The sequence below is a fragment of the Gadus morhua genome, chromosome 14, assembly GCF_902167405.1.
Source record: "Gadus morhua chromosome 14, gadMor3.0, whole genome shotgun sequence".
In the NCBI taxonomy this organism is placed as follows: domain Eukaryota; kingdom Metazoa; phylum Chordata; class Actinopteri; order Gadiformes; family Gadidae; genus Gadus; species Gadus morhua.
In genome coordinates this window covers 1,122,184-1,135,169 of record NC_044061.1, presented here as the reverse complement: position 1 = coordinate 1,135,169, position 12,986 = coordinate 1,122,184, and positions in this window count along the sequence as shown.

The following is a 12,986-nucleotide window of genomic DNA, read 5'->3' as shown; positions in this document are numbered from 1 at the left end:
CTGCTCATGTCTTAATGTTTCAGGCACCAGCTTATACTATCTGCCTGAGCAGACCGCTGTCAGACCGATGAGTTCTGGCTGCCGAGATCTGGCCCCACCAAGGCCCCAAACTAAGAAACCTCCCACTCTTTGTTGGCGGTGGCTCGGGGTTCACCTCTGTGGTGTTGAAGCCGAGGGCATCCCCGGGCGATAAGGGACCTCATCTCACCGGGTCGCACGCCACTCCAGCAGGGCTTTGTAGGCAGCATGGCGAGCTGAGTCTTGTCGGTCGATTCATTCTTATTTCTTTATCTTGAAGATATTTATTCAAGAGACCCCTGATCAAGACAAGCAGCATACTCATTTGAATAACAAAATGTGAAAATATGAAACTGGAAAGAGGAAATCCCCTTTAAAAAGTACTCATGGGAGACGAACAGTGAAATGTCTTCTTCCCAGACTGAGAGAGAGCAGGTCTCCTCCAGGTCTGCACCGACCTGTCTGATGTTAGTCAGCCCATCACAGGGTTTCTGCACTCACAGCTCCTGGAAGGAAACTGTTGGACCGTTTTCACCTAGCCGCCATGTTGGCTAGTGGGGGGAGGAAAACGATCTCAGAATCTTTTGGGAAATCACCAATTCTGTCAAAATGCATTTTAAAGGAAAGTCAAGCACCTTGATTTGAGATAGTCCCACCCCCTTCTGTCCGACATTATTTTCATTCAGCTGCAGCGTTGTGTTGCTCAACCCATAGCAGGACGATGTAAACCTTCACCACTTTTTGTCTAAAATTTGTAGTTTTAGTATTTGGTTGAGGAAATGAAAAACAGTAGGATTTCATGTATGTCGAGCTCCAAGTTCTGAGGGCATGCATTATTTTAAGATAGTTAAAAAAATATATATATTTTAAGAAGTGTTTATCATTGGGGTTGTTATGGACATGCTGAGGATCGATATGGATGCTGTAACAGATGATAAAACATTATCAACGTGGCTGTTATACGCCTACTGAAGATCAAGTTAAGATGGAGGGTAGACAATCACAGAGGCGGGAAACACGAGGGCAGGAAGTGAAGTCGTGAGTAGATGGGGGTAAATCGATGGGAAACAGGAAGCGATGATTGAAACAATAAAAAAGTAAGGAGCAGGGCGATACGCGACGGTTACTTAAGAGCTCAGATGACGATGATTCAAACAACATGCAAGCTGCATAGTTTCAGTGGAAGCTGCATCCACAGTAATCACCATAGCAATGATCGCTTTGATCTCATTAACCAACTGATCAGACACATTCAGTGAATGAAGAATATAAAATTCTAACTAGAAATGTTATCAAATTGCAGTTAAAAGCTAAAACGATCTTAAAAGGTGCAGTTTCCCCTGAGAATACAAACGATGTCATCCATTATGTTTGGCAGAGCTTCACATGACGTATTGCTGGTGTCACGCAGCTCATAGGCACTACACCAGAATCGCTCACATGGGTCATATTGACAAACAACCTCTTCTGTCCATTAGGTCGGAGAACACTTTGAAAAATAGTGCATTGAGTTGTCATGCTTTCAAAAGTTGACCCGACTCAACAATCCAACATGGCCGGCAGGTGACGGGTCCACAGACATGCGATGGTTCATCATGTGGATCCCAGACTTTACACCCTGTGACAGATGGTATCCGAGGAGTCCCCCAGGTGGAGGAAGAAGGGAAGCAGATCATTCTTATCACTTCTCTTTGGCATATGGATGCAGTCTCCTCCGGGCTAATCCTGCACAGAGTTCATAAGCTTCTGCTGGCCTAAGGGAACCCGACAGACTCCATCGTCTAGTGATGGTTCAGCAGGACGTCCATGGACGTCCCGCTGAACCATCACTAGACGATGGATTCTGTCGGGTTCCCTCAGAGCCCCTCCTCTGACATTAGGACGGCGTGGTGCACACCTACCAGGACTATCCATGTAGTTCTCCCTGAATGGACCAGGTTACAGAGCGACGTCCACAGACACACGGGTGTCCTACATAACGCTGATTAAGATTATGTTTCAGGGAACCGGTCGGTCGTAGACTACTTCGAAGAAAGATAACCTACCATGACCACATACCACGTGCCCTCACACTCAAGTTGTGTTTGAAATCGTTCCCTATTCACTCACTCACTATTAACTATATAGTGTTCATGATATAGTGCACTATATAGGGAACGAAGAAAGGAGAATGGGGACACTACGCTGAACATTTCTAAACGTCATTTGCGTCAGTAAATGCGCCGGGTATTTGTGTGACGCAGACAGATGCGCAACACCATGTGAACAAACCGGGCACTCACGAGGATAGCTGGAGGTTGTATTGATGTTGAATGTTACATTTCCTTGATCAAGGTTTTTTTTAAATTCATTTTGAATGTTAAATTATCTATGTTAAAATTGCAAATAAATTGTTGACGTTTCTAAACGAAAGCCGGAGACTCCCTCATTAAATGTATTTGTTTTTGCGGTTATTCAGCTTCTTCTCCACCGGGAAAACAGGACTGCATTGTATTGTGGTATACGGGAGTAATATGTAGGGAACATCGTATGTATACTCAAATTTGGGGTATTTTAAGTGCACTATATAGTACATGAAATTAACCACTGAGAATTCGAACACCACTACAAAATGGCGAGCACCCTATATAGTGCACTATATCCGTGATAGGGAACGATTTCGAACACAGCTTGAGAGAGCAGCAGACCTGTAATTAGAGTGACGAGGGACACCTGGGTCGGTCCAACAATGACGCCTCTATGAAAAGGGTCGACAAGAAATATGAAATAACATTTAGCTAATTACACTTTGATTGTTTTCTATTATTCTACTCTGCTTTACTTACTTGTAAATTCATGATGTCTCAGTGATTTGATTTGATTTCATAAATTAATTATTTATTGACCAAATATCAATTTGTGTACTCTTAATTAGGCAGCCTAATTGGAGGCTAACGGGCGCGGTTTAGGGGTATATACACGCCGGCTCCGCTGAATTATTCCTTGGTCCTCAACGTGTGTTTCCAACGTGCAGTTTTCTCCCTATTTTCGAACGCGCTTCAAGGTCAACCTCACGCTAAATAATTCACCCACTGAATAAAACTGGCTGTAATGACAAGCATACATTGTTATGTATGACATACAGAGCGCGGAATGCCAGACCAGCATCAAAGAGCTGCAGCAACGCAGCCGTCATCCCCCTCTCCCTGCTCTCGCCATGGCTGCCTTCCACTCATACATACTGCATGGGAGCTCAGCCTACCCCCACCACAACCTCCTCCACCACCACCTCCACCACCAGCACCACCTCCTCCCCGTCTCTCACCACCACCTCCTCCTCCACCACCAGCACCACCTCCTCCCCATCTCTCACCACCACAACCTCCTCCACCACCACCTCCACCACCAGCACCACCTCCTCCCCGTCTCTCACCACCACCTCCTCCTCCACCACCAGCACCACCTCCTCCCCGTCTCTCACCACCACCTCCTCCTCCACCCCCACCACCAGCACCACCTCCTCCCCGTCTCTCACCACCACCACCAGCACCACCTCCTCCCCGTCTCCCACCACCACCTCCTCCACCAGCACCTCCTCCCCGTCTCCTACCTCCCCCACCACCAGCACCACCTCCTCCCCGTCTCTCACCACCACCTCCTCCTCCACCACCAGCACCACCTCCTCCCCATCTCCCACCACCACCTCCTCCTCCACCACCACCTCCTCCACCAGCACCACCTCCTCCCCGTCTCCCACCACCACCTCCTCCACCAGCACCTCCTCCCCGTCTCCTACCTCCCCCACCACCAGCACCACCTCCTCCCCGTCTCTCACCACCACCTCCTCCTCCACCACCAGCACCACCTCCCCGTCTCCCACCACCACCCCCACCACCAGCACCTCCTCCACCACCCCCACCACCAGCACCACCTCCCTGTCTCCCAACCACACCTCCTCCTCCACCACCAGCACCACCTCCCCGTCTCTCACCACCTCCTCCTCCTCCTCCTCCTCCTCCTCCTCCTCCACCACCACCTCCCCGTCTCCCACCACCACCACCCCCACCACCAGCACCTCTTCCCCGTCTCCCACCCCCACCTCCTCCTCCACCACCAGCACCACCTCCCCGTCTCCCACCCCCACCTCCTCCTCCACCACCAGCACCTCTCCCCGTCTCCCACCACCACCTCCTCCACCACCACCCCCACCACCTCCTCCCTGTCTCCCACCACCACCCACTCCACCACCCTCACCACCACCCCCTCCTCCACCTCCACCCCCTCGCTGCCTCCCACCAGCCCTCCCCTCCTAGCTCCCCCAAACCCCCACACTAAAATAAGGAAGGTCTAAAAGGGATTCTGGAGACAAAGAAGAATGGAAAACAGAGAAGGCAACCATCCCCCCCCCCCCCCCCCCCCCCCTTTCCCCGTTCCCCCCCCATCGCTGCCTTATAGGTGATGAAAGCCAAGCAGGCATAAGAGAGGCTGCTGGGGACACACACACACACACACACACAAATATTACACACACACCCCCCGCCACACAGACACACGTACATACACACACACACACCCCCCACCACACACGTACATACACACACACACACCCCCCCCACACACGTACATACACACACACACACACACCCCCCACCACACACGTACATACACACACACACACACACCCCCCACCACACACGTACACACACACACACACACCCCCCACCACACACGTACATACACACACACACACACACCCCCCACCACACACGTACATACACACACACACACACCCCCCACCACACACGTACATACACACACACACACACACACCCCCCACCACACACGTACATACACACACACACACACACACCCCCCACCACACACGTACATACACACACACACACACACACCCCCCCACCACACACGTACATACACACACACACACACCCCCCACCACACACGTACATACACACACACACACACCCCCCACCACACACGTACATACACACACACACACACCCCCCATCACACTCACAGAGAAGCGTATGACATCAGCGAGTATGAAAAGGAATTCTGTATGAGGAGCGTGTGGAGACGGGGGGGCTGTCATATAATTAGAAGGCAGGCAGGATGCTGCACCACATGCCACGCCCCGTGGGGTGCCACCGGGCCGGAGAACACCCTGGGGGGGCGGGGGGGGGGGGGCTGACTTCCTGTCAGGTGACACCCCCTCACATCGGGTCGACGGGGGGGCGGCGGGGGGAACGCCCTGGGAATATTGTACAAGGGTCCCGCTGGGTGGATGATCAAAACATATTTAGACAGCTCTGTGCGCTCCACTGGGGAGCTAAACGTGGTCCTCGTTCTCCTCGTCCCAGTCAGCTCTAGAAGACAGAGGAGGAACAGACCTTCAGAGAGCTGGGGCAGCATTGGGCCTCGTCTCCTGGTCCCAGTCAGCTCTGGAAGACAGAGGAGGAACAGACCTTCAGAGAGCTGGGGCAGCATTGGGCCTCGTCTCCTGGAAACATCAATCGTTTCAGGGCTCCTTCCATCTCAGGACGGATCCACCGTGCAGGAGTTGATTCTCATGGTCCTTCATGAATGTTCAAGTCATGAAGCGTCCTCCCCTCTAGATGAGGACCACGGTGTTCCCGGGGAAGGCCTCTCCTCTGTGAATCAGTGTGCTGCAGCAGCATGCCTCTTACCGAGCGCTGGTCTCATCTCGTACCTCTATCTTTAAGTATCTTCATGCATCATTTCATTTAGTTATTGGAGGCTCCTGTGGCTATTTCTTTACTTTACAGTGATTGGCTGTTCAAGGACCGTAGAAAGTACACTCAATGGACATTTTTAAATACCAACCGAGCAGATAAGTAGTTAATGGGCGTCAATTTTCACATTAATGTGCCATGGAGGGATATTGGTAGGATACCGATGTTTTGCAAGAAGTACCTAACAGGCCGACGAGTATTTTGTTGATTGCCCCCAAAACGGCTCAGACTGCAATCTGTCTGGATGCATTCAGGGACGGAGAATAAGTAGCAACACACACACACACACACACACACACACACACACACACACACACACACACACACACACACACACACACACACACACACACACACACACACACACACACACACACACACACCTTGAAGTGAATGCTGATTGATAGCATCATCTAGTTTCTGGGTTTAGGACGTGACGCTCTCCTCACTCCGTTGAAATGAGGCTGTTGTCATGATGCCGCTGAAGACCTGAGGATCTGCCCTGAGGTGACTCCTCAGTATACCTTCCCCTACCGACGGCGGCACGCAGCCCCCCAACGGGAAGATACAGACCCCCCCCCCCCCCCCGTTCTGCTGAGGGAGGGCGGCGGACGGTGGGGTACCCAGAGTTCCCCGGAGGTGGTGTTTAATCATCACAGTCCGCTGGGCACTGACCCGCTAGCGCTAGCAACTGGGCTACACTGACTCCCTACACTCTTATGAGAAATGACATTGGAGACATTTTACTGTAAAAAAATAATAGGGAGGGAATATAGAGAATACTGATTTAAGAACCGCTCTGGAGCCACTTCAGCCTTGAATCTATCGGGGCTAGGGTACCCCACCTTCCCCCAACTGACCTGGAAACCAGAATATAAACGTAAACCAACCCTAACAGGAGCGATCTACACACAATAACTTGTCAGGAACATCTCAAAGTCAGCTAATGTGGAAGGAATCAATAGGCTGAAATGAGGTGAGATTACTATGGATTTGATGGAACATCATTTTCTGATGCTCAATTCACAGCTGACAATTATGGATTTCAGTTGTCAGTCACTTTAATTAATGTTGACAGAATGTGTTGCGTCCCACATCCCATTCTACAAACGGTTTGCCTCCTCCCCCTATTCCTACTGCCATGCTTATGTTCACTTACAATCTGTAGAGGAATATAGAGGAAACACAATGTCTTCATTACAGTGTAGCGCCCTCTAGTGGCCAGAGAGCAAGGAACGCCACTTTAAACACATGATTCTAAACAACATGACAAAAAAAACTATTTCTAGACGAAAATGGTCTGTCTGCTGTCTGTGTGTGTTCATGATGTAGAACGTTGCCTGTGTCGTTCCATAGCACTACTATTTAACCCACTGTGTAACCCTATATCACTTTCATCCAACATGTTATTTTAGGGTTTGCTGTTCCTTTAATTGCTACCTATTTGGGAGTTAGGATTGTTTTTATGTATTTAATTCTTTGAATCAGAAAATAATATGCTTTGCCTTGTTGTATTTCTGATCAATATTAATGTTGGTGTCTGAGTAGCAGGTCAGTTTAAAACCAAACAGCCAATTAATTGCTTTATAAATCATGTCTGAGCTTCTGTTTGTTTCAACACAGAAAAAAAGATAATTGGATCCTACTAAATGTGTCACTCACAGCCCAGTCTCTGATATAGCCATCATACAACGCTACACTTTGAGATTCATGCAATGATCTCTTGAAGGCTTTAACTCAATGTCATGGGCAATGTTAGGAGTTTACATAGTTAACAATAATAATTATATTTTTTCTTTTTTCTACATCCTGAATATTTAAAAACACTTTCCACTTTCTATTTCAGAATGACTTTGTGGCGAATGTCCACGGAATGGATTATGCCTTCGGTGAGCTAAGAGATAAGAAAGGCGAGGCTTAGATACACTAGATTAGCAACCATGGCTGAACAGCAACATAAAGTGCTTGGATATAGCCCGTCGATTCGAAGTTCCTTGGGTTTGCAGAGATCAGAAATTTCTCTCCTAGGGCGTCTGAAAGGCCCTCGCAGTGCAGGAAACACGATCCACGTTCGGAATCAGTAAGCTTGCTGCTTTTAAATCAGTGTAAAAATAGAGTCCAGCTTACAAGTAGTTACTATTTGCATAAATGAACAAAACAACCCTCAGAGTTATCTAATGTTTGAGGAAAGATCCTGCACCAAATATACACGTGGGGTTGATAGGGCTAGGGCTGGGTGGGGGGAGGTTTGGGATCTATGGGACAGGGTCATTCATATCCAGGAAACATTTGAAACCACTACATGGTGGAGATATGCCATGACAATAAAGTTTGCTTCAATGATTCAGGAAAATAAAAGGATATTGTATTGCTAAACAAAAAGTCATCAGGTCAAATGAAGGGTCATCTTTACCTTAACCACACATTGTAATCCATCTATTGTGATTGATTTTGGTTGATGAAGTTGAATTGGTTATTTTTACTGAAGATGTCAATCTTACTTACTTTACGTTTTGTGTTTACATCCCCAGTTAAGTTTTCCATCTCTTTGTCGAAGCGTCCTTCAGTACGGTCAGAGGCACCGCGTTCGCTCTGCTCTACGGCCCAGCCCTATTCCAGACTGATTTACCTCTTCATTAAAAAGGATCTGAACCTTTTACTGAGGTCTGTGCTCATTTAGAATAATTGTGAGCACAGACCATTTAGAATAATATTTAGTTTAAGAGTTCAGCCGTCGTCCATTCAAACAAAGGCTGTGGACGTGTTAACGAGCAGCTTTGGTGTACAGAACACGACATCCAATTAACATGTCCCCTAAAAGCTTTATTTATGTCGGCCACAGAGCACTGATCCCATGAGCTTCATCTACACAAGTCGGTCGGCGCGTTGCCATGGGAGCACGCCGTAGTAAACAAGGGCGATATCTTTGGAAGAATTCAAACACAAAGCACGGAAAAGATAGATGTAAAAATGTATATATTAACATTACAAATCAGCTTTTGTGTTGCTGGATGTTAAAAACAATTATTACGGCAGATATATCATCAACAGCAGATGTTTACATGTAAAAAGTTAAAATAGGAAGTTAGTGGGTGAGTGAGTGAGTTTAAACTTGTCTTAATTGTCAGTAAATCCACTTTTTCTTCAGGAAGGCTGCCACCCTTCACAGATGAATATAACAAACAATTGTTATCATCATTCAAAGAATGACCCCGAGCAGCTAGTTCTATGGTAGGCTCAGTACAGTACTCTCATTTCAAATGATAACAGCACCATGATATAGCATTCAGATTGGTCTCTGCTCCTAGTGTGCAGACTGTTTAGACGATGCTGTGTTCTTTGAACACTGTTTAAGGGACCGGCATTGCAGCACTTTTAGTGAGGAAGTGGAACAGTGGGCTGCTTGTTTCTATGGTAACCCTAAGAGTGAGTGTGTGAGTGAAAACTAGGGTGCTATGGTGGGTAAGGATACTTAAGGTGAGTTTAGGATGCTGAATGATTTGACCATTATATTTTCCCCGCTCTCTCTAATTGGTGGTGCGTGGGCCTGTCCGAAATGTCTGTGAACGCCTTTGCTTGAACACATGCTGGTCGTTTGGTGTGCAGCTTGAACCGAGTTAACCCTCATTTCTAAGGTGACGTTAATGCAACCAAAAAATAAAAACCAAATACCTAATGTATGGTATATGAAGCAGGCCGACGGCAGACTCATGTACATCCATGGTGGCGGGCCATCGGCTGAGATCTTCAATCCCCGCCTCATCCCCCCTCTTGTTTCAAAAAGACAGCAGGGCTTTGATCTTAAGATAATACTCTAGAGTACGCAGATGCATGAATGTGATGCGCTTCATATTTAAAGTTCAGGCAGAAACTTCACTTTTAAAACTCCTAAACAGCCACCTGGATAACTTGGTGGGCATGGGTCATGAATATGGATCAGCCGTCATGGACCGCGGAGACGAGTTTCCGGCTGAATCCAGGGAACATCTGGATAGTTTCTTCCCAAAACGTCGGCTCAGTTTGACATTGAGAGACGCGTGTCCCTTTCCCCGCAGTATTTGTTGTAGATTCATTGTGTGTCACAAGTGAACCGACTCGCATGCCTCTTCAATATTTTAATATCTGACGTAAGAACAAAGCCGTTTGTGAGCGTTCCCAACTCTTTTAACGTCACTTTCCATGACCTTAAAATAACGACAAGGTTGCCCTCCGCTCAGAGATGAACCACATTCAGAACATGAGCTGAAAATATCTCTCAGACATTGGCATCCATTATCTTGGGGTCATTCAGCGAAAAGTGCCAACCCCATTTTGGTATGCAGAACGAGATACCACGATTGAACTTTAGTTCTTCAACAATGTGATCTGGCTGTAAGCACTTTCAAAAGGCTAAAGTATTTCAATTTGGTGATGCATGATCTGATCTTTGCCCTGGCTAAATGCTGTGTGGGGTGACAGATGGACAAATCAGAGAAGAGGAGGCATGCAATAGCTTCAGTGGGAAGTGGCCTGAGTTGACACCACACCCAGGACCTCAGATTGGTTTGCTCCATCTCCAAGATGTATCATTCAAAGAGCATCTCAACTTGAGTGGTGACCTCACTCTTAATCCACCTGGAATAAGTCCTTTAATGGCTTCATACCATATTTTAGGAGAATACGTACAGGAATAATACACAAATGTAGTCATTATTCAAAAGGCAATCAGCATTGACATGAGTGACGCCATATTTAAAACGTATTAAAGGTAATTTTTTCTGGCAAATTGTCTCACATTACAAACACATATCTTGTTGTGATTTGATGTGTATGCTTGGAATGATCAAATAAATCTATGGCCGTTATTAACGCCATCAATCTTCTCTGCAGTTCCGATTGTTCTTTTAGATTGGGGACCCTAATGGATTCTGGTTGGTTTATAAAACTGTGTTCTGTGTATTCTCCACATCATTATACTTTATTCTTTCCTTATTGTTACTGCTCCCAGCGGACTAGTCTACTTAAACCTTAAACCAAACACAACCAGGATAGATATAACGAGCACATGGTAGAACTAATGTGTAGCTCTCAGGGGAACATATCTTCAAGGATAGGTATTTTGTCTTTTAAATCAATCCAGCACTCTGTTGGTTCAGGTCGAGGGCTTTTACACGCCTCTGTATACCATAACAACACACTCTGACCTTCAGGGGGCTCCAATCTTTCACTAATCATATAATTTCTTCACACCCTGGACCATGAATGTGACTCACTGCAGCCAGGGATGCCAATAAGCCATCAGGCAATAAATAAAAGTACTATAATAGAGTTGATTGAACAAACAACTTTGCATTAATCACTACATTAACAGGTTCTCTAGGCATACAGCAGACCTACTTATTATAGGATGGCATATTATAACCCAAAAATAAGCTTAGATCACAATTTTTAGTCAACATTCTTAAATCCCAGATCGTTCTATAGTATACTATATGATGACCAATATACTACTACGAGGTTAACCCTAGGTCATTTTATGGATAATGATCGGCCAGAAGGCTCCCTGTCCCACTGAAGTGGACTGCACTAACTACAAACAGGCTAGTAGCAATCCTATCCGAGACACCTAGGCGCTCGCCTCCCCGTCTCCCATACGACGGACTAGGACTGGAATCATCCCGTCCAGTGGCGGGCCATTAACGTCCATCCATAGTCGAGATGACAGACTTGACCCATAGCATGTTACGTCAGTCGCTGCTGAGATGCCTCTCTCGCACCTGGATGCAATTCTAAGTTTCAACATCGTCTTTCCTGTCCCTAAGTTCGAGCAGTGTGTCTCCGCTCTCCAGGGAGCATGGCCAGGTCCTGACCGTGGCGTTCTCCAAACGGAAGCAGCTCCTCACTTCGCTGGGCAGCAGCGGGTGTCCAGGGGGCTTCTTGTTATTGGGCATTTGCTGAAGTTGTCAGACAAGGGTTATATAAAACTTGATATAACTGAAGCATGATGATCTCCCCTGATCTCTCACCAGTGAGCTCCACGCATGTGAAAGCTCTGTGGGAGGTTAACAGTTTGGTCATCGCATGCGACTTTCCTCTGAGCATCTTCACAGACGACATCAATGCACTGTTACCGTGGATACGTCTCGTTTCCGTCGTTAAGTGACAGCTCCTGCAGATCACTTAAAACATCTCTCATGCAAGCCAGGTTGAACACAAAGACCTGTCTGAGGATCCTCTCAGAGCTGAAGGGATCTCTTCCTCCAGGCTCTTTGCCAGATCCGTTGGAATTTGCAGTTTAGGAATTGTTCCCACGCAGCCAGTTTTATAGCTATTAGCGCCGAAGTCCATGCGAGGCCTGAATACCTGACCTATTTAAAGTATTTGCATCTCCATATCTGAGATTCCTCCACTAAATAGACATTTATGTGTGTTTCAAAGTTTGTTCTATCTTTGAAACCAGTAGCGTGCGGTGACCCTAAGTTTCAGTGGGTCAGAAACTACTGGCGTATGACCACACCCATAAATTGTTTGTGTTATATGTATTATACATTATTTTAAATTATTATTCATATATATATATATGCTTCACATCATTCAGATCCGTGGTCCATATATCCCCTTGTCCTGTGCACTTCCCAAGTAGACATGGGAAACAGTGTTTCTCTTTGAGCAACCACATAGACATTATTTCTTTTCATCACGATAGTTATGTTGTAAGTTTTCCCCCTATCCTTCGTTTGTTGGATAATGTTTAGGTCCGGTTTGTCTGGGCCAAGATGTCTGATTTCCAACTTCTCTTCCAATTTTAACCTCTCAAATGTTTTTTTTAACAGATACTCAACACTGTTAATCACAGGTGCAACACAACTCGCCGTATCTGCATCTGATATGGCAACAATGAGAGATACGTGCCGAATAATTTGAATTAAAACAACAACAGTTCTAGAATATGACCATGGGGCAGACTACTTTACGATCATATAGGGGTCTTTTAGCGTGGATTGCAATTCTTGTTGCAGACTGCAGGGTTATGCGATAAACATACGGAGGAACGCGGTCGATGAGCTATCCTGCCCCACATTGCATCCCATGTTAAACTCAACTAGAATCACCACAAAATTTGATGTCAAGAGACCAGAAATAAATTGGAAGGCCTACAGAAACTATAGATAGTTAATATGAAATTCCCATTACTAAAAATAGACTTGGAGCCATGATTTACTGAGGATTATTTTTTTG